The 23,262-nt window shown below is 40.5% G+C and overlaps 1 protein-coding gene across 5 annotated transcripts in view; it reads right to left on the reverse strand.

The window, feature by feature from the left end:
* ATXN1 (ataxin 1) overlaps positions 1 to 23,262 on the reverse strand; it is a 269,116-nt gene that overhangs the window by 240,784 nt on the left and 5,070 nt on the right. For 3 of the 5 annotated variants that reach the window (XM_054017710.1, XM_054017706.1, XM_054017707.1), the window contains exons 3-4: positions 23,070 to 23,105; positions 21,597 to 21,726 (exon numbers count right to left, since the gene is read on the reverse strand). The gene's annotated coding sequence lies outside the window, so the exon portion shown is untranslated. The remainder of the gene's footprint in view (positions 1 to 21,596; positions 21,727 to 23,069; positions 23,106 to 23,262) is intronic. The other 2 variants (XM_054017709.1, XM_054017708.1) reach the window with 1 other exon arrangement.

Below are 23,262 nucleotides of genomic sequence, written 5' to 3' on the forward strand. Positions count from 1 at the left end.
AGTAAACTGAATGGTACTCCAAATGTCTACCTTGAAGGAATGAATGGCTGAGCCAACCTTGCCAGGACTTGAATGTATGGTTCTGGGCTCTAAATTGTATGGTAAGTATTTCAAACCTGTAGCTTAGATCACCGACTTCTCCCCTTTCAGCTGAATACCAGGCAAAACTTCCCAAGAGCAAAATCTATTAGACCCCAATCCTGTAAACACTTCTCTCTCACAGCCTATCACTTCTCCCTCCCCTATCCCCATAGAGCAATAAACCTCAACTCCAGGAGGTGCTGCATTCAGCCAAGACATCTCAGCACTGCAGGCCCTTTTATGAACAAAAACAGCAGGCAGATGAGAACGCTTTCTGGGTTACAACGCTGATTATAGATTTTTAAATTGCAAATGGAAACAGGTGGGAAAACCAACTCCCCTTCAGGTAAATGGCTCGGTTTGAAACAAACTATTTAATAAGCATTTAGCGAAGGATGGCTGTTTAATGTGGACATAACGCTTTTAGTTATTTACAGAAACCACAACTGTTTTAAAATGTGAATCTACAAATTCTACAGCATTTGCATTAGGATATTAAGTACACATACTGACTGTGTGTATGCAGAATACTGCACAGACTACAGACTGTATTATTTTTAAAAAAAATATAAATCCCCATTGACACACCAGACCAGTGTTCTTCATTGCAAGGCCCGCGAGTCAGTGGTGGCTCCCATCGACCCTAAGTGCGGCTCCCTAAGTTCCCTCTAAGCTGCGCGGCCGCACAGCAGGCTATAAATAGCCGCGCAGCAGCTCTAAGGGGCCATACAGCAGGGACTTGGAGAGGAGAGAGGTAAGGGGTGGGCAGGAACTGGGGAGAGGAGCAAGTTGGGGCTTGCAGGGCTGCTGTGGACTTCTCCCCTGGGCCTGGAGCTCCTGTGCTGCCTGCCAGCAGGGGGGAGAGAGGCCCTCTTCCTTAGAGCCCTTGTGCTGCCTACCGGCAGGCGGGACACACAGCACCTTCCCCAGAGCTCCCGTGCTGCTGGCAGGGAGAGGGCTGGGAGGAGTTCTCTGGCCCCAGCCCCAGGGCAGCCTGCCTGCACCCCAAATTCCTCTTCCCCAGCCCCACCCCAGAGCCCGCATACACACACCCCTGCATCCCAACCCTCTACCCCAGCCCTGAGCCCCTTCCTGCACCCTGATCCCCTCATCCCCAGTCCCACCCCACAGCCCTCATGCCCAGCCAGAGCCCTCACCCCTGCATCCCCAGCTCTACCCTAGAAGCCTCACCCCCAGCCAGAGCCCTCACACACACACATGCACTCCACCTCTGCCCTACCCTGGGCCACCTCTCACACTCTGAACCCCTTGGCCCCACCCTATGTGGCTCTCACATTGAAAGTTTTTTGCCAAAGTGGCCCCCACTTCAAAAATAGTGAAGAGCACTGCACTAGACTGTAGTCTTAAACAACGATCCAACAATTAAAACATTTTGTATATGGTATGTATTGGAGCAGTTACCATAGTCTGTCAATAATCCATGGTTAGTCCCTAATATAAACTAACACAATAGACATTGATAGCTCCATAGGAGTTATTTCCATGCATCATTACAACCATTGGGGATTAGGAGTATTGCACAACTCCCATTCATTTTTTTTTTCTTAACTTGGTCAGCCATGTCTAATACTACAGCACATTACTTTGGTTTTTTGATCTTTAGAGGGCTGATCCTGCCCCCATTGACTTGCACTGACTTCAAGGGGACAGGTGAAGACCCTAAATTAGGAGATTAATGTTATTTTAACAATATATTTTTGCATCTTTGTGCTTATTACAAACTTAGACCCTGATTCAGGAGTGCACTTATGCACAAGTTTAAGTGTTGTCCTAAACAGGGATGCTTTCCTGAATTAGAGCCTTGGGAACCCTTTTTAAATGGGTCAAGGTTTATGATACAACTAGCATACGGTGGTACATAAATAATCAGCAACAGTGGCATCCCATTATACACAAGGCAAACCCTGCAGACAGTGGCAATTCTGTACTTTTCATCCAGAATGGAATAAAGGCCTTGATACTCATGTGAAAATCTGGCTGTGGGATAGGGAAAACCTATTGCAGATGATGATGCTTCTTAGCCCATATGTTGGGCTGGCCACCAGTTAAGTACTTTGCAAGTAACAGAGCAGGCAGGCTACCTGGGCCTGATTCTTCACTTCCTTGCCCCCGAAGGAAGCATTTACCTCTGTGCATAGTGGGTGTAAAATACTAACAAATCAGAATTCTCTACTCATACCACAGACAGCATTTTAGACCCACTTTCCACAGGTGCAAGTGACTGTGCAAGGTGCAAGGCAGTAGAGAATCAGGCCTCTTTGGATCAGACTGTGTGCCTAGTTCAGATCTCAGTGGTTAAAGGGGAATTGCCCTAACAAATTAAACAACTCATGCAGTCTAAAATGTGTGTCAGAGGCCTGGAGATGTTGTGTAGTGCAAGCTTAGAAGCAGTGAGGTCTTTCTGCTTTTTTTTTTTTTTTTTAAGTGTGCTGTTTGGCCACCTTTTGGTCAGGAACTGCGAGGGGAGGCAGCATAGATCCATTCTGTCAGCTATACACTTTCTGAGATCCTCTTAAAGACCAGTTTACAACCAGTTTACAACCCTTTTATGCTGCCAAGGCAGAAAGGGCCCATAATACACAGATACCAGCTGACTGGGCCAATTTCTTCTCCTAGTTACACCCAAGCAAACCAACTACTACGGTGAAGCTATTTGGATATAATAGAGCAGAATGTGGCCCCTGTTGCATAATTTACTGAAGTACCTATAAATAGGAGTATATCAGTATGCGGGGGGGAGGGAAGAGGAGGGGCTGTTTAAAAACTACACACACACATACAGCTCTGTTAGCCTGTCTGGTAAGTGGTTTGTGCCAAGAGAAGTGCTGCACAGTTAAGAGCAGCTCAGAACTGTGCTAAGACTGCCATTTGCATTCTGAAGATAAAACGAACATTAACCTTGTCTGGGGCAGAGGGGGAAGGGGAAGATCCGAAAGTGTCAGATGTACTTCTGAATGAAAAAAAAAAAAAAAAAAAGTCAGAAGTACAGGCCTGATCTCAGAAGGAAGGTTGCTAAACGTTCTCTTCCGACCCCGAAAAGAGAAACCTTTTAATAAGTTTGTATGTAGTTAAATAGATAGGGTCAAATTTTCCTATCTAGCCAAGGATCCCACATGGAGTGATGCAAAGCCAAACCATCCAAAAATTTGCTATGCAGCCCTGTCCATAATAGGGAATTACCACCACTTCAGCTGCCTCAGTGGCTCACAGTGTGAGTGAAAGCACAAAGTGAAACAACTGCCAAAAGTCTCCCAGAGACTTGTCTACAGTAGGGTTCCCCAGAGATGGAGCAATGGATAGAAAATTCCTACATGGCCTTTGAGATACTGCACCCTTGGCTGCTCCCCAATTTGCACCTGGCTCCCATGTCTTTCCCACCTGCCCCCTTTGGCTTGAATGCCTATTCTAGGAGTGCACAGAAGAAACAGTCCTTGCACTCCCCCAAGTGCATAGGCTATGTCTGTCCCTAGCAGTTGTGTAGGAAATGCAGGGGACTAGCTGAAAACACTTTGTGCTCCCATCCCAACAAGGTACTTGCACAAGAGCCTGGCAGAAGGAAATGGGGGAGGGGGGATTTTTTTTTTTTTTTTTTTTTTTTAAAGAAGGTCTGTACCAAGGTATTAAAAAAATAAGAGCAGCTTCCTCCTAAAGAGAATTCAGCAGCTAAAACTGGCTGGTCAAGAACAGATCTTTTAACACATCTCAAATGACTTGGAGGCTGATTGGCCAGTAAAGCAGACATCTCACATGTACATGTGCATGCTCACATGTATGTATGAATGAATTCAAACCACCTGGTGGTAGCACTGTGCTATTTACCATTTTGAAAGATACCAACTTCATTAAAGCACAAATGAAGACACAAATCTCTCTAGTTTTGTCTTTACCCATCTAAGGGTATTCCTAAAATGGACACAAAATGTCCAATCCTGAAAGATAACTTTTTCTCGGTTGTCATTAGGCATTTCATTTTCATCATACGTGAAGCACTTCAAAACTGTTTTGTTCTTATCTGATCAAAATGCTGCCTTTCCCTTCCAGTCCAGGCTTTTTTTGTGGTCAGACTGTTTCAGTATCAGTATTAATATTTAAATGTCAAGTATATGACACTATACATTTCCTGTACTATTTAAAAGCTTTCAGAGCAATTATTTTCTGTGAAATATTTAAACCATAATCTTTTGTTACCTGGTTGCAATTTTAACAGTCCTAACAGTGACAGAATAGCACCTAAACCATCCCTACACAATTTTACATACAGATGTACTGTTTTGTTATTTTAACAATACCCTTGCATTCCCTTGAAATATTTATTCAATTTTCCAGATACAATACATATTTATTCTTTTTATGGAGTGCTATTCAGGATTGTATATCAATTGAATTTACAATGTTTAATATGTAAGACTTCTGTTTCAAATACACTCTACATTTGATAGCCACTTTAGTACTGAGTGAATCATCAAATGTTTCTTGAATATTTACAGAATGTATTATATTAAAAAACACCTTTCAATTTTCACATTTTTTCCCTGTGTTTCAGTATTCACTTGAGTTGATTGTTTTTGTAATTATCTAAATTGTGGTTACTTACTCTTGCTTATATTAGATATTTTTATTATAAATTGTAGGTGTCTTAAAAGTAACAAATGTTCGTGCTACATAGCTCAGAATGCACTAAATTGCCACTCGCTCCTACTGAGCTGGGCAAAATTTGGAGAAGCTTTCATATAATAGTACAAATTGCAAATAATGAATGCCTGTTCCCTTGTTTAAAAAGTTATACATGAATTATGGGAATATATTTTCCTCTTAATGAAAGCATTACTTTACCAATAATGGCCAAAAAGCATGTTGAGTTTTCCATAACAGATATTACTTCTCGCTGAAAAATTTGAATGAAATATTCTGAGTAATGCAAAAAAGTTACATTGCTAGTCTGACTTGATCAGACTATTACTGTCCCTAAATTTCCTGATACTGAACAATGAGAATACACCATTGTCTCAACTGCTCCTCTATTAAGAGCTGCAGGCCATATTCAGCTCTCATTTACACCAATATGAAATCCAAATTAAATTCACTTCAGATTTAAACCAGCATAAGAGCCTGATCCTGAATTACTCAAGTCAATGGAATGTTGCCATTGATTCAATGGAAGCAGGGCCTAACACAGCAGAATTTGGCCTTGCATGTCTACAACAGTCAATATCTGTGAATTATAAAACTTGCAATGATTCTATTCTTATAGGCTGTCAACATTTCCATTATAAATCCTGTATTTGAGGAGATTTGTGTGTTGGTCCCTATCAAAGTTTTTCTCTAGTCAGTTGGACGGAGTTGCTCCTAAGGCACTTCCTTCTCCTTCTGGGATCTATAGGCTAGTAACTGAACCCTGATTTTTTGCATAGCATAATAGGACACGCATCACCGGGCCAGATTTGGTTCAGCTCCGTTGCTATAATGTATTTGTAGATGGTTGTACAAGGAAAATAGTTTTAGGAAAATCCAGGATTTTTCCACATTCTGCATCTGTGATATAAAGTAATCTGTTTTAGAAGACACAGAAGTTTAAACAGGAGCTACTAAGTGCTATGCACTGTAACTCTTCATAATGCTGTTTACGCTGCATTTGGAATTATAGATTGAGTAATACAGAACAAGATCCCTTCTGCCTCCCTATGGAGGCTGTCCAGACTGAAGTTAGTGATCCCACAAGCCTTATAAAAAACACAAGGAATAACATCGGCATCCTGGCCAACATCCTCCCCACCCTAATCAAAGAAACAGGTTCTAAAGTTTGGTCTTTTGTTGCACACATAATGGCAGCTGTGTTTATCTACAGTCACTGCACTATCAGTATCTAACTCATTATTTTTAAAGTGTTTGAAATATCCTGAGCATGAAAAGGTACTATATAAAAACAAATTCCATTCTACAGTATGCAATTCATACTACTGTTAATTAATTCACATTCACAACATAAACTGTAACAGTTCCAAAAACTCCATTATGGTGTATCCTGAGAATAGGTATAAAAATAACACACAAAACTTGGCTAAACCCTAACAAGTCTACTGATACAATATCAATCTTCCCCAAATAAGCCTAAGGTCTCTTTCTCTTTCCTGCCCATTTGTTTCTTTGCTCTTTTCTTCCTCTAAAAGGATCCATCTCAGACCCACAAATTGCAGGGATCACAGACTCAGTGATTTCATATACTAAGTGGGCTACAATACTGGGTCACAATGGGAGGAGGAGGGGAATTATCTACCTTCCTGAAAAAAATCAACTTTGAAGTGAAGAAAAAAAATGTTTATGTCCTTAATTTCGTAAGTCAAATTAAGAGGGGACCTATGCTTCTTTCAGTTATGCAGCCTAGCAGAGAGAAAAATGACAGAATTAGGACACAAAATCCCATTAACATTTAGAAGGCAGGAAGATTAATTAAACACAACATGCTCCCTCCTTCCCCAACCCCTCGGATGCCCCTCTAGGTCTTCTCTTCACATTCAGCCTGTGTGGGCTTTTGGAAGCAGAACTGGTAGCACAAGGGATCTGCAACATGCTCCCATTAGCACCCCACAGATTTGTGGGTGCCAATCTGCATGGGAGTTAATTTTGCTAAAAGATGATTATCTCCAAACCCCCCTTCCCCCTCCCATCTTTACTGAGCAGTTGTTGAGACAGGGACATATGATGGTAGTGTGGCTGACTGAGGCTCCCCAAAGCAGTGAAGTCAGGTAAGCCGACCATGCATGGGGTCGACGACATTCCCTCTGATTTTTCCCTGGAGTAAATGGCACTCTGTGCAGTATGAAGAACACATCCACAATCCATTCTGAGAGGCTGGTATCCAATTTACCACCCCATACCTCATTTGAAGAATATCTCAAACATCTAAGCTGAAGTCAACATACTTAGATCAACTCACCGCGGTGAGTTGACTGCTGCCGCTTCCCCGTCAACTTTGCCTGCGCCTCTCGTGGCGCTGGAGTAAAGGAGTCAACGGAATAGCGCTCGGGGGTCGATTTATCGCATCTAGACTAGACGCGATAAATCGATCCCCGCTGGATCGATTCTGGTAGTGTAGACATACCCTAAGGCAGTGAAGCGATTTTAACTTAACTTTTCCTTAAGGCAGAATGGGTCTCAGGGTTTGATCTCAGTACAGACAGACAGACACATACAGTCTATATGTATATGCACACAGCCAGATTTGCTTTCAAAAACATCCACAAATACCATTAAAGTCAGTGGGGTTAGCATGGGTGTAAATGAAGGCAGAATTTGACTCATTATTTCCACATCATATATAAACAGCTATTTAAATGTACTTTTTTTAAAAAAGAAAAGAGAAGAAAATCTCAGCTATTGAGGAAACAACACCTGCATACTCATCCAAGTATAATGATTCTGCAGCAGACACCCATGTGCCTACCTGTACATCAGAACTTGCCACTGATTTATCACACTGCATCTAATAACGGTTTATACAAAGATGCACCCAAGTACTTGTGTTCTTACCAAAATATAATACACGTCACACTTAAATGTTTGTTTGTTTTAACTGTGTATTTACCTTTGTACTTACCTGTATATATCCCTAAACAAACCACAGATAAGAATTTTTAATATAAATAAAGAAAAGAAAAATCAGTTGCTACAGTTCTGGAGCAATGCACTGCTAGCCGGAGATAAGCAGTGTCCAAACCAACACTGCATGCCTGCCAGCAAGGAGGAGTCCCATTTTAAGGCCTCAAAAGCCCTTGGAAAGCTGTTACTTGGCTAATTATGTTCTCTGTCAAACAAGTAAAGTTTCAGAGTAGTGTGCATAACAGATTAGACGCATGACTCCCAGTATAGTTAACAGGAGTTGTAGGTCTAACCTCCACCACACATGGCACTGATGTGACCCAAAGTATCTTTCTAAACATTACTGTAATATAAATAATGGGGCTGTTTGCAGTTCAGGGGCAATGACAGCACAAATTTAACCCCACTGAAATGAACTGGTCTGATGAACTTTTTGTAGAGAAAAAGTGAAAAAATGGTAACAGTGGTTTAAAAAAACCAAAATGGACAACACATCTTTAAAAGGGGACAATTTGGCGTCTGCAGTGTGTACAAGATGTCTTCATACACTTTTCTGATTTCTTGCCAGTAACTATTCAAAAAAGACCACTTAACAAGCAAACAGGTCTTCAGCACAACAAATAATAATAATAAAAAAAAAAGAGAGCAAAGCTTGTGCTATTTAAATATCATGAAACATTTTGCTAATCATGCACAGATGGAAGTACAGACGCTTCTGCCAGACGCCTTGTTCAGAAACTTTGCTCTATTTTTAATGATTTGATGCACAGAGGACCTGTTTGCTGATTAAAAGGACATTCTGCTTTTTACAAGGACTCCATCGACATGGAATTTAGTCAGTTAAAAAACATGAGAGCATTAGAAGTAGTTACACCTTTCTCTGAAGCTCCACTAACAATATTTGTAGTTTTACAATCGCATTTTGCTGTTTTTTAAAATGGCTCTCTCACCTGGGAGAACTGGCTAACTGACAATACAGAGCAAAGTAAAACTGACTACACACAAAGCTGTCAAATGCACTAAGTAAACAAACTGGGGAAAAGACATTTTTCCTGGTAATCTCCTTCCATTTTAGTAATCTTAGGCATTACTTGTAACAATAATAGGTAACCAGTATGCCAAAGTGAAGAGTCAGTTTTAAGTTTAAGTCCAGAATGTAATTTTCATGAGGAAAAATTGTTTGACAAAACCTAATATTAATTGAAATGTTCATTACATTGGTGTGTTAGTCAATTACAACTTGAAAGTCATACTTGTCTGAAAATGCTGCATTGTAACAAATAACATCTAAGATTGTTATAACTGAAAACTGTTAGCAACTCCCACCAACCTATTTTCTCAGTTTGTATATTATGTGCATTGACAGCATTTAGAGGGTAGCTAATTTCACTTCTTCCCCATGTCATCATTTTTACCCTTACTGAAATGAATCTTATAAACAGCAACAAAAAATAGTATTTTCAGTTTCAGAAGTTAGTCTTTTTTTTTTAAATCAAGTTGATGGTATCCCTTTTCCTTTTAAACTTTTTTTAAACTACACCCTTGAACATTTTGCAACCCACCACTGCAGCACTGTGTTCCTATAGGAGAATCAAAAAGTTAAAACAACTAGAAACAAAAATGAAATGACCTAGCCTATTCCCCTCGTCCAAAATGAAGTGCTCAGAGTAATCACAAAGCATGAGCACAGAAAATTAAACAAGATTTTAAAAATTCTTCCACTTTTAATAATCTAAGGTACTATTTGTAAGATAGCTAAAGAATAGTTTTTATTATACCATTGTGTGTTTAAAATAACAATCACCCTTTAATTTGTGGGCTGAACAGCACATGAATAGTATGACTCCCAACCCACACCTAGCCACACAGAAAGCAACTGAATTACTTTTAAACTGCTATCGTATAATATTACAAACAAGTGAAAAAATGCAACTAATTCGTTAAAGACCAGCTGACAATCCTGAAAAGCAAGATGACTGCTCAAGAGACACTGTAGGTGGAAGCCACAGAAGACTGGCAGGGGCACACAGGTTTGAAAATACAATGTTCAGCCAAAGAAACTGGCATCCACAATGAAGCGTCAGAGGAGAAATAAAGATTTTCTCTTGAGTGAAGGGGGAAGGGTGCATGGAATGAAAGGCCTGTCCAGACAGCTCATTTGAACTGTAGATTCAGAACTTGATTATGACTAATAAGGAAGGAAGGGGGGTAGATGAAACAACACTCAAATTTGCACTGTTCTGCACACAGTATTAAAGCTTTAAAACCCTTCAAATAAGAATGGAAAGTAGACACTAATCAAGCAGAAAAAAGGGGCAACAGAGAATCAGAATGCTGCACAGGCAATGAACCTGGTGAGACAGGAGTAGAAGTGGGTCAGGATACCTAGCAGATAGAACTGCTGAGAAAAAGTGAAATTTCAGCAGAAAGGGAGGTAAGACGACGAATTAATTGGCCAGCAAGGAAGCATAAAAATCTGGAAAAGGGGGTTGATAGGGTGATGTTTTGTTTTCAATATAAAGGTTTGCCAAGTTAAAAAGCTGAAAAAACATGTCCATCTGAAGCACAGAAAGGAAAAAGAAATACAGAAGACACTTGACTGAGGAACATTTTTATTCCCTATTTACGGTAAGGGAAAGCAGAGCTACAGCTCATCTACACTAGCCATAAACAAGCAGTGTCTGATCAGCTGTGCTGACCTGCCAGCAACAGTTCTGAGTTTAAAGGGCCCACACTCCCTCTGGAGACCTTGGTCCAGATCCTACATAAGTTTTACATGAATGCAGTTCCATTTAAGTCGTCAGTTTAAGACTGGTATAATGGAGTCGGGAATCAGGCTTCCAGTATTTAACTGCTGTCTTTGGCTTACCACCTTACAAAACGCAAAACACTCAAAGTTCACATTAAACAAGATAAGGAGCATAAAAATCTGGTTGTTGCAACTCATACTGGACAGTGCTATTAGTTTCAGTGAGATACTCTACCTAAATAAAAGCTTTTTAAAATAGCACCAAATTCTATAACTGCTCCCCATTAAGTCTAGCCAGCTTACAGTTCAGAAAATTTGACAGTTATAGCTATAAACGTAGCTGAAGTGTCTCTTGGTCTGCATTTCTTCCATTCCTTTTGTCCACAACAACATTCAACAAATTGAACTCCTTACAAGGACTACTTCTGTTTAATGTAATAAAATGAATAGTCTATGACTATTGTCCATGCTGCAATTTTAATTTTCTTTAGGCTCCTTTCTGATTGTACTCTCAATAGATATCCGTTAGTGTTAGGCAGTACCATCCTGTGAGAAATGTCCTTCTTTCACTCTGACACCATTTTAATTCACTCATCTTGATAGAAAATGTATATTTCTTGAATTCACAACAGTGCTGAAATCCACGAGTGCAAGTTACTCGGTACTTCCTAAAACCTATACAGAACCTTTATGTCTCTCCTCCATCGCGGTAGTATCTGAGCACTTATAAGGCCTGGACTCTTATTTTGTCAGCTTATACAACTATGGAACAAAATACAGACTTTCTGGGGTGACGCCTTCTTCCTCCTTCCACCCTACTGATGCTGTAATGTCACATAGGCTACAGGACTACATGTCATATATATATAAGCTGCCCAGAGGAAGAAAGATGCAATGTGATCTTTACAGATTAAGTTTAGGCACTATAGTAAAGTATAGGTTACTGGATAGTGACAAGTACCATCATTATCTTTTCCCATAAAATGGAATATAGACCTCATACAAAACACATAATATAGCCAGAGCTGCGAAATCAATTATCTGCCCAATATTTAATTAATCTACTATAGAGTTCATAAAGCAATCAGTAGCTGTTTTTCCATAACTAGTTAACCAACAAATACTAGGCCAGATCACCACAGCAAAAGCCCAAGAAAACTCAGCAAGGCTGACCTTCCGGGGTGACCTGTAAATAATCCCCTCAAGGGAGAGAAGTCTGGTGGGGCCACAAGTGGGAGGGTGGAGAGAGCTCCCAATCCTACAGATCCAGGGGATTGACAGGAAAGATCTCCCGCAGATCCATGGAGGCAGGCAACAGGCATGGAAGAGCTTTTTCTACTTCACTGGTCCTCACCCCCTTTGGCTGCCTAGCTTCCACGGGAGCCATGTTGCTGCTGGTGGTGGGGTCCCCTGGCGGCGACTCAGCAGTAGAAGTGGAGGGAATTCAGGGGGAAGGACTACAGTCCCAGATGTATTACCTCCCTCCCTGCAAACAGGGGTCAGTCTATATTTTCATGTGGATGTCAGGAGGTTGGCAGCAATTCTGAGAAGACTTTATCTTGTGGTGATGTCATCTTTCTTAAAATCAGATTCTTAAATCTTAAGAGACTAATACTAAAGTAATCTTTCGCATTAAATGAAAGGTCATATTCCTACTAGACCATTTTACTTACAGTAGCTCACATTAGAAATATGAATGTGTATGTCTTTTGGACCTATTTTACCTCAATATACTTTAGCAATTGCTAAGAACAATACCTTTTTTTCAGAAGAAAATACTGAGGGCCAAATCCTGCAGTCCTTACTCAGGCAAAACTCCCACTGAACTCAAGGGGAGTTTTGACAAAGTCAGGAGTCCAAGATTTGGCCCTTCACGAAACGTTGGGGTGTCTGCAAAGTACTGTGAAGAAGGGCCAAGATAGTTCATGAGACTGGCAACCTTTCCCCTTGAGGTAGCAAATTCAAAATCAGCTTAGGTGAGTGACTGAAAGTTTTCACCAACTGGTGGCTCCTTAGTGGCCTTTGTAAATGAGTCTCAATCCACATCATAACTGACACCTTTATTAGTAGACTCAGCCATGAGGCCAAAGAGAATGAATGACCCCTGCTCTGTACAAGTGATCCCTCCAGATCAGAGATGAGGCATTTTGTTCAGAGTGAGGCTGCTCGCCACGATGCAGTTGTACCTGTTTTATGGCTATGTCAACGATTTTAGGCCCAGATCCTCAAAGATATTTAGATGATTAACTCCCATTAATTTTAATGGGTTTTAGGCACCTACATACCTTTGAGGATCTAGGTCTTAGTTTGCAGGACTGGACATACAAGCACACTTCAAGACCACAACAATCATTTTCAAAAAATTAAATAGTTTAAAAATTCAGTCTTTTGGGGGGGGGGTGTGAAAGAGCTTTTAGTTACCATGCCCCTTAGAAAAAAAGCATTTATATTATGTTCACAATTAGTGATATTTTATAAAAATCAAAGTTCTACATATACAAATTTATATTGAATGTGCATGTTTACTGAACTGTACGTTGACTATTTAAGAAAGCAAAACATTCAATAGGAAGCTGGTGCAAAAAAAAAAAAAAAAAGTCAAACTACTTGATTTTTCCCCCTCTGTTGACAATCAGAAACAACATTTCAGAGTCACAGCAAAAATAATTGCATTATTATAATTATATACTTCAAGCCACCTTTAATCAACTTAATTAATATTCCTTTCCAGGGGAAACTTTATTAAGTTTATTAACACACTTAAAATGGATTGATTTGTTTGGAATTCTACATTTTATAAACCTTACAAATTCGTAAAATCACTAATTCCAGTTATTAATTTCACAAAAACATCAGCAAAGTAGTATGTTCTAATGCATTTTTCTCACTGATTAGCTAAATCTGTGACAATCCTTGCAATGACTGGGCAGGAGGGATCCTGACGAACTTCTAATAAATCAGCAAGTCAGATGATGCAACATCATGCAAGCTAACACACTGCATACTTCCTGCTAAACTACAAGAAAAATAGCCCGATTCTCAGCTTCTCTGGTCAGATCAGCAAAAAAAAAAATCTCGTGGTATCAACAAGCATGGGGCAATGGCATTCATTAAAGTTAATGAACAGCCCCAATCCAGCCCCCACTGAAGTCAGTGTTAACACTCCCTTTGAATTTAACAGCACAGGATCAAGCCCTAGATGGAGGAATTTCATAGAAAGATATGTATGGGTTTGTGAAACTCACTTTGACCTTACCAGGAACTTCACATGCAGACTAAGGTCAGTATATATCCCCACGCACAGTGCTGTATCTAAGCACTGCTGGACTCATGTACCCACAGGGAAGAGTGCAATATTGTAGTTAGAAATGAGGGTGCTGGACAGTTATAAAGCATTCCTCAGACAGAAATGCGTGTTGCTGTGGCCACCACACCAATGGAATGTAAAAGGGGATGGAGGAAGAATAACGAGACAGGTAAAAATGGAGAAAACAAAGTGATATTTTTCCTTAAGTATCACCTATTTTGAACAATGTTGTAATAACTAAATAGAACACACTGAAATGTAAAATAAATATTACCCATCTTTGACATTGTCTATTTCTTGTTTTTTTAAGAATAAGATTTTGTAAAAAATTATTTGGGTGAAGGAGCTTTGCAGGGACTGGATTGTGATGCAAAAAAGACATGTTTTCATGAGAACTTATTTTTAACATCTTTCTAGGATTCTGTTTCATTCAGACCACATGGCTAAAATACAAATGCAATAGTAAAATAAAATCCCTGCTTTATTTTTGGAAAATACTCACTACTAAGCCTACCATTAACTGTGAACTGTTAACGTGTTTTATCGTGGTTTCAATGTTCCTATGGCAAAGCTGCATTTAGAAAACAAAGATAACCCTAGTCACACTCCGTCTTTTCTGAAGCACGGATTAAACACGGTATTCTGCTCAACAAGCCCATCACTGTTAAGTAACTCATCAGAAAATAAAGAGGGAATTATCAAATGGGAATTGCCAAGTAATTAATTCTCTGAAGCAGATGACATACAACTATCAAAGGGAGGGGCTTTCCTGCTAGTCATATGTCAGAGGTAGGGTCTACTAAGCTGTAAATAAAAATGCATTCCATGTGATAGAGCTATGGGGTTTTTTAACCACATTGAAAATAAACATGAAATTCTGTTTAGTGCAATAATCCACTAAGATCTGTTCTAATGTAGAGAGGGGAGGGTTGCTCATGCATACAATGAAATTTCTAACTGTGCTGGATCCGCCTGCTGTTATCTGGGGAAGGCTATGCATACAGTACAGTACCAGAGAGGTGACGTGCTCAGGCACTAGGGAAGAGGAGAAACCCTTTTTCTATTACATTAATTTGAAAAAGCATTCCCTACTGGGCTGCTAGGATGTGACACTGACAATGAACAGCACCACTGGGAAAATATTCATTGGTAGAAACAAACGGAGCATGGCCAACAGGAATTATATTTGTAGTTTTTTGTAACCATGTTTCTTCCTAAGAGTTGACTCTCAAGTGTTTACATTCACAAGAATATTTAAATACACACACACAAAAACAAAGGCCCTAGCGCATGGGTATCTAGCAAACAAAAATGTGTTATCATTATGACATTCACCACTGCATTCCAAAACACGGTGTTACACACTACAGGCTTGTCTACACAAACATTTCGTTCACAACAAGCTGGGGTCTGACTCTATCCCACGCCAGCCTGCCACCCATTAACTGGCCCTGTGCACCCTGCTGACACATATTAGCAGTTCATTAATAGGTTTTGATGTAGTCCTCTTTAAAACCAGGTGGCAGTGGTACCAAGGAGGAAGCTCAGTCTGAGAGGATTTCAGGTCTCCTCTTCTCCTATGAACACATGATCCCCCAGTGAAATCCCAGGACCCATTTACCTCAGATGGCTCACTGATCCTTTTTAACCTTAGCCAAACAGCCCCAAATTTTTCACAAATGCAAAATAATATGAAATAAAACAACAACAAAATCACGCAGCAGCAGCAGTTTCTGTCCGTACGGGGCTGGGCCTAGTTCCCCGCTCCAGGTGTTGCAAAGCACATGGGAATCACAGAGCTGCTCAGGTTTCACTCAGTAGTCACCACTGCGAGGCAAGCTCACTCTGTAATCTCACCCCTACCACCCAGGGCCAGGACCTGATCCCTCCCCTGCCCCCAAACTCCCACACAGCGCTGGGGGCAGGACTTAACCCCACCCCCTGCAAGTGGATAAAATGGATAAAACAAAAGAACATGCAATTCCCCAAAAAATTATAAAAAACAGGAAGAGTTCCATGGGACTTTACTTATTTGCACTGGACACCAGCCACCAGATGCAACAAGCTAGACCAACGGGTTTTCAAACTTTTTTTCTGGCAACCCAATTGAAGAAAATTGTTGATGCCCGCGACCCAACGGAGCTGGGGATGAGGGTTTGGGGTATGGGAGGGGCTTGGGCTGGGTCAGAGGGTTGGGCTGTAGGGGTGAGGGCTGCGGGGAGGGGCCAGGAATGAGGGGTTTAGGGTGTGGGAGGGAGCTCTGGGCTGGGGCATGGGGTTGGGGTGCAGGAGGGGATCAGGGCTCTGGGCTGGGGGTGCAGGCTCTGGGGTGGGGCCGGGGATGAGGGGTTTGGGGTGCAAGAAAGGGCTCTGGGTTTGGGGGGGCTCAGGGCTGGGGCAGGGCATTGGGGCGTGGGCGTACCTCGGGTGGCTCCCAGTCAGCGGGAGTGCTAAGGCAGGTTTCCTGCCTGTCCTGGCACCGCGACTGTGCTGAGCCCTGGAAGCGGCCAGCAGCAAGTGCAGCTCCTAGGTGGAGGCGTACAAGTGGCTCTGCGCGGCTCTCACCCGCAGACATTGCCTGCCCCCAGCTCCCATTGGCCAGGAACCAGCCAATGGGTGTGCAGAGCCGGTGCTCGGGCAGCACACAGAGCCCTGTGTGCCCCCCCCCGCCTATGAGCCAGACCTGCTGCTGGCTGCTCCTGGGGTACAACGTGGTGTCAGAACAGGTAGGAACTAGCCTGCCTTAGTTGGGCAGCGCCGCTGATGAGACTTTTAACGGCCCAGTCGGTGGTGCTGACCAGAGCCACCACGACCCAGTGCCTTCCATTCCATGACCCAGTACTGGGTCGTGACCCGCAGTTTGAAAACCACTGAGCTAGACAGTGTTACCTTTCCCAGTATTAAACTTTCAAGTCCTATCACTTACAACCCAATTGTGCTTCCATGATGCTCCGACAATGGCAAAAAAAAACCGCTGCCAATTTGGTCCAATGGGAAAAAATTGTTCCTGACCCCAAAACAGGTGACTGGTCAGACCCACCACACCCTAAATAACACAGCCTCTACACTACAGCTATGAAGAGGGAGGACAGGGCAGCTTGCCATTGCCAGGCACACTCCACCCACCTACGCCTTTCCCATGACCCGCTAGTGGGTCAGAACCTACTATTTGGGAAACACAGTCTTAGAGTAACTTCACTACTGAATTAGCCTGGGGTTTTACCCAGCTGGTGGCCTAACACCCCATCCATCCACACACAAAAACTTCTCTCCTGAGCCACCTGGGAGTATGGGTTAGAGCCCAGGTTCTGCTCTCACTCAGGCTGGTAACCCACCCACTTTGCAGTGAGGATGCAGACTCAACCATTAAAGTGCTGATAGTCCTTCCCATGATTTCCCTGTGTGCCCAGAAGGACAGACAAGTTCTCCCACAATTCACTGGGAAACAATCTTAGAGCAGCTTAGCTTACCGCAGCACAATCAACCACCGAATAAGTTCCCAGGGGATCTAGCGACACACATGGATTTCTGCACCATCAGTGAGGACACAGTAACCCAGGTATGGTTGCTCACACCGGAATAGGCTAACCTGTATGCTCATACCCAGATGCCATCACCCAGGCTAACTCTGCCATGAAGACATACACCCTCCAGGTGCATGCATGTGCAAATCCAATAACATGCAATTATACAACCTGCACACACAAAAAGATGAGTGTGTGCACACGGGTGGTGCGGATGTGCAAAATCATAGACCATTTCTGGCATTTTGGTCCTAAAAATAAAAAAAAGGTTCAATGTCACATTAAAACTTATTCTGCCTAACGCCTCTGAGATGATAAAAGTGTTTCTTTAAAGTAAGTTAAAAATGATGGGCCAGATGTTTCTCCACTCCTTGTATCTTGTGTAGTCATTCACATCAGTGCAAAATGGGTAAAAAACACTATCAGATCAGAATGGTAGTGTTTTCATACTCACTTTGCACAAGTGTAAATACACATACAAGATATAAGACCGTGGAGAATCAGCTCCTTGCTTTGTATACAAACACATTTATTTACTTATGTTACTACTAAACCTTATATTGTTAAAAGTGAAAGAATTTTTTAAATTGCAGTTTCTTTGTTATTTATGCTGTTTGATTACTTTTTTCTTATCGTTCAGATTAGAAAAATAAAATCAGTGAAGACAGTTTCACTCTCGGGTTCTTAATGTTGCAATGTTGATAAGCCAACCAGTGCAAGGAAATGTTTCTGTGGAATTTCAAAATAAAGAAGCATTTCTATTCATTGTTAGTTTTATTAAATCTTTTAAAATTTATATTTGGGGCTACATGTACGTTGACAATGTCCTTTTAAACCTGGTGTATACATAGCTATTTATGTTACACTGATCTTTATTTTTCAAAAGAGCACTTTCAATTCTTAAAGTCATGGTCAAAACTTCTCTCTCATATTCCATTAAAAAAGTGACATTGAAAAACATCTTTTTAAAGTAGAAGCAGGAACCCTGAACCATGGCTCAAATTCTGGCTTATGTGACAAGAGAACACAACTTTAGCTTTCCCATCTTAAGCACATCACAAAACTCAACTCAATTTATCTACATCAGAATACCTTCATACAATTTGGCATGAGACTGGCAGTCTTTGTTCAAGAAAGACCTAGGAATGATAGAGCAGAGGTATAGAGTTGTGTGCAGAAGACTGGAAAGCACTTCCTTGTGTGATGCCAGTCTGCACTGTTAGTTCTTCATTTTCATGTACATTAAATTTACTCCCACACTTAAATACAAAACAAGCAATTAAAAAATTAAATGTGATTTCTAATTACTATCCAATTATACCTAGTTCAAATCCATCTTCATTTTCCTGGTACTCTTAGCTCAGTCAAAATCTCCACCACCGTCTGTTAGTCCTCCCACCACTATGGCCTTCACATGTAAAAAGAAAAAGCAGAACCAGCCAGTAGAAGAAACACCAACTCTGCACTCTGAAACGGCCAGCAGGGGGCATTAATAACTTCCCCATACAGACAAATCACATTCTCCTTTTACTAAAAATGATGTATGTGTGTATATATATATATATATATATATATATATATAAAACCTCTATCTATAAACAAGCTGTAAATGAGTATTCAGCATATATTAGAAACACACCACATTTAAAACCAGCTGAACACATCTTACGTAAAAGGGATACCATGTTAAGCAATGTATACCTGTAGTTAATGAAACTTCACAAAGTTCAGTAAATGGATTGCTACAAGTGGGACAGTTGCTACAGAGTCAACTAGATGTCACAATATGATTAATAGATATCACATGAATTGAACAGTGGAAAAGATTAAAAGGAAATCTAGCTGTTAAAATGTCCAGTATTTCAAACAAAATTCTCTTAACATAACTGTTTAAAAGGAAATGGCTATGGTCTCAGCATACAATGTTCCATCTTTGACCTGTGCAACTTGTTTGTGGCCACTGGCCACACTACAGAACTTAGGGTAACCAGACAGCAAATGTGAGAAATTGGGATGGGGTAGGGGGTAATAGGAGCCTATATAAGAAAGAGACCCAAAAATCGGGACTGTCCTTGTAAAATCGGGACATCTTGTCACCGTAACAGAACTCCATGGGTCACATTCCATCAGTTGCAACTCTGGGGATCCCTGTTAAATCAAATGACAAGGATAATGTCTGTAACCAGCCAGCATCCATCTAGATAACTTTTACATTATTTACTCTGATACACACTGGGCTTGATTTTGATCTCACTCTGGAGTAAATCAGGAGTAAGCGCTGAAGACAGTGGAGTTAAACCAATGTAAAATTGATGTGACTGAAGAAACAAGCCCACTGTATTTTAACAACAAAAACATATTTGGTCTAAGGTCCATTAAGACAACTTTAAGCATTCTGTGTACAAAGAAAGCAGTATTATATTTGCATTATACCAATGGCTAAGAATCAATTGTACTGGACATAAGGTTATTTTTATGCAAAATGTTTACTTAATATTTATGATATTGTTTTTAATGCAATCACAGGAAATATCAGCTGCTAGAATATTCAAGGTGACTTAGCAATACATTATGGGTAATAACAATGTGAGTATTCAGAAGATACTTAAATTTGATTAATATGCTATAAAGTATTACTTCTTCTAGCTATTAGTTAGGAGCCTTTTCTGTGTAATAATTTCTGTAAACAAAAACAGTTTTACAAAACCTGAGCTAATTCTGGACAAATGAAGAGCTCTGTGGAAATGTTAATGCCTTGACAAAAAGATTTGTTCCACCTGATCTCCAAGTCAACATCTGCTATCAAGAAAATTTTCTGAAACTGAAGGGTGAAAATGTGTTAGGGTGCTTTATCTGGCAATTTAATTCTCAAAAAGAATAGTCCTTCAGAGATATAGTGGTTACAACATGCCCCCTTCCATTCTAGATGATTACTGTAGACCATAAGAGACATGTCTTTACATGCAACTACATGCTTAGACTACTTCCCTTTAAAGAACAATACCCCATCCTGCAGTCACAATAAAATGTAAATTTATGTACTGCACACTTCACTATGACATACTGTATACATTAAAAAGTTATTCCACTACACAGACTTTCTGATCAGCTTTTCATCAACAGAATACTATAGTAACTCAGTTTTCTGGCTTTAATAAAAACAAAAAAAGTACTTTCAGTTTCTGAATCTAATTCCCCAGCTTAATTTGCCATATTATTTAAAAGAACAGCCTATTTTCTTCCTGCAACCTTTATATTTTTATTACCATTAGCAGGATAACCAATCCCAAGTACTTAAAAATCATGAGTCAGGGCCATGAGATAGGCTTAAAAACCATGAGACTCAAATAAATAAGAACATTTGGGTTCTTTTTATTTGCAGTCTGATTGAAAATGTGTTGAGCCTTTAAGGGTCAAGCTCTTCTCCACAAACGTATGAGATACAAACTTACTTTTAAAGGGGGGTGGGGGGAGGAAAGAAAAGAAAAAAAAAGCTGAGATTGTCCTGTAATCACATCACCGCAGAACCTGGGGATATAAGCAAATCACCAAGGATCACAAGACTTGCAATAAAATCATGAGAGCTGACAACACTGCTTAAGCCAGAGTAAAAGAAAGACTTGGGTATGTCACTAGTGACTGATTATCCATGGTTTTAAGCAGGGCCAGCCCTAGACCAAATGCCCCCAGGCAAGGAGTGTCTTCGGCACGCCACACTCCTTCCCCCCACCATTTGTCAAACTTTTGAATACTTTACACCACCCCAAGCCTAGCGCCCCCAAGCCCTGCACCCCAGACAGTCGCCTGCCCCTAAATCCGGCCCTGGTTTTAAGGGAGAATCCGCATGCCAAACAAGGCTTTCTACACAGGAGGAAATCAGGAAGTTGAAAAAGGCAAATAATCTGCTAGCAACACAACCCACAACAACAAAACAAAAATTGCCAATAAAAGTACAAGATGGATTTCTATTATTTTATGCATGGCAGTTTATGACAAAGCTCAAAGCATGAAAGCTTTTTATACATCTCATAATCTTTTAGTAACCAAATATATTTTGACCTAAGGTGAGATAAGAACCACTGATCTGCAAAGTAGCATCCTCCAAGGCAGAGATTTGAGACACAAGTAATATGATTTGCCAACTTGGGTAATACCATAATAGTTGTTATTTATTTATAAAGCACCCCCATTCCTGCTCATGTTGAGGTAGAAGAATTTCATGTCAAATGAATTATAAAAACATTTTAAGGTGTCCAGGTTTACCAAAAGAAAGGGCAGTGTACCCTCATGAGAGAAATAAAAAGCATTAAATCCTCACCTTGTTCACAAAGCATCTCTCTATGGTGAAGACAAAAATGATGGTCGTCACTGTTCTATGTGGGGTGAAGAAGAAATTCACAGCTTAAACTGCTTCCTCGTCTGGCTTCACCGGCAATGTGACTGTTGATCTAGAAGTTGAGGAGATGAAAACCAAAATGAAAAAAAAAATCAGTTAAAAACCAACCAACTTAGCAGTGGCCATACAAGTGCCAAAATATTCCTGTGAAGATTGGGAAGGGTTCTATCCGGAGCAGAATCATTCATAATACTGAGGGCCAATAACATCAAAAGATTACAGAGTTGTGTCTGAGTTTGAGTTACAGAAGGATGGCAATTCACTTTCAACAAGTGACACAACTAGAGTGAAAACCAGGACTCAGAACAACAAGCCTGGACTCAAAAAGCACGTTGGTAAGTGTGCTGTTTACGTCTTACACCAGCTTGAGCCTATCAGGGACATTTATGATCTTCACTGGCTCACTAGTACATCTTCATGAAACACACACAAAAAATCTACATTTCATGGGTATCCAAAAAGACAAGTCATTCATGCACAGTGTAGCTGAAATTACTAAGGATGTGCACTCACATGTGTACCCATTCTTGTGTGTGTTCGTATATGGGCCCCCTTGGCCACTCTTCCTCCAGCAGCTATGACACAGATGGGCACTGTCTACTACAGGCTGGGGCTAAGGAATGTATGGTTCTGGGGAACTGACATGTGGCAGAGAGCACAGCCCATTTACTCTGTCTCTATGTGCTTTCCAAAATGTGATATTGGTGACTTTAGAAAACATAAGTCAATTGTGATGACAGTCTTCACTAGCAGCAGAACACAATTTCTTTGAGAGGCATCATCCAAAAAGCAGACCATATTAAGGGGATCTAGATAAAAAAGTATTAGATTTTTGTGGCATTTCCTCAGTTCTATCGTCTTAATCCTGGCATGCTGGAATTAATATATTTTACTGGAAATTCCCAGATAATATAAACAGAAAGTACACTATGACAGCAATACTTTTCTAATTCTATATTTTTAATTATTAAAAATTACAGGGAGCCAGCATCACAATTCTGCTGACATCACATAGCAACCAAAATATGCTTTGCTTTTTCACTTGGAACCTCACCAAATATTTTTTGTCACTCTTTAGCAGGACTACTATTCCTCTGTCGTGAGGCAGTTTTGTGTTCGAGTTTGAGAGCATACTTATGGCCCCTGTTCATCCAAGGACTTGCACACACGTTTAACTTTATGCCAGTACTTAAATCCATCCTTATTCAGCAAAGCACTTGCAGGATTTAAGCACGTGCTAAAGTGTTTTTCTGGATTGGGGCCAATAACACATTCATGCACATAGCTATTCATAGTAGAATACAAAACTGTCACACAATATAGTTGTAGGAGAAAATATAGTAAAGTAATAGCTGAATAACAAATACACTAAGCTCAAGAAGAAACCAGACTTACTTGTCTAGTTTCTGTAACTTCCAAATACACCTTTGTCTGCAGAGTTGTTAAAATTAAAAAATAATAATAATTAAAAAACGTAAACAAAATAAATCTCAGCTAAATCAAAATCTTATCACTTTAAACTTTTTCCCCCACATTTTTTAAAATGTATGACTTTTGAATATCTGTTACATGCCAGAGCCCAAAAACA

Source organism: Malaclemys terrapin, chromosome 2 (genome assembly GCF_027887155.1).
Source record: "Malaclemys terrapin pileata isolate rMalTer1 chromosome 2, rMalTer1.hap1, whole genome shotgun sequence".
In the NCBI taxonomy this organism is placed as follows: domain Eukaryota; kingdom Metazoa; phylum Chordata; order Testudines; family Emydidae; genus Malaclemys; species Malaclemys terrapin.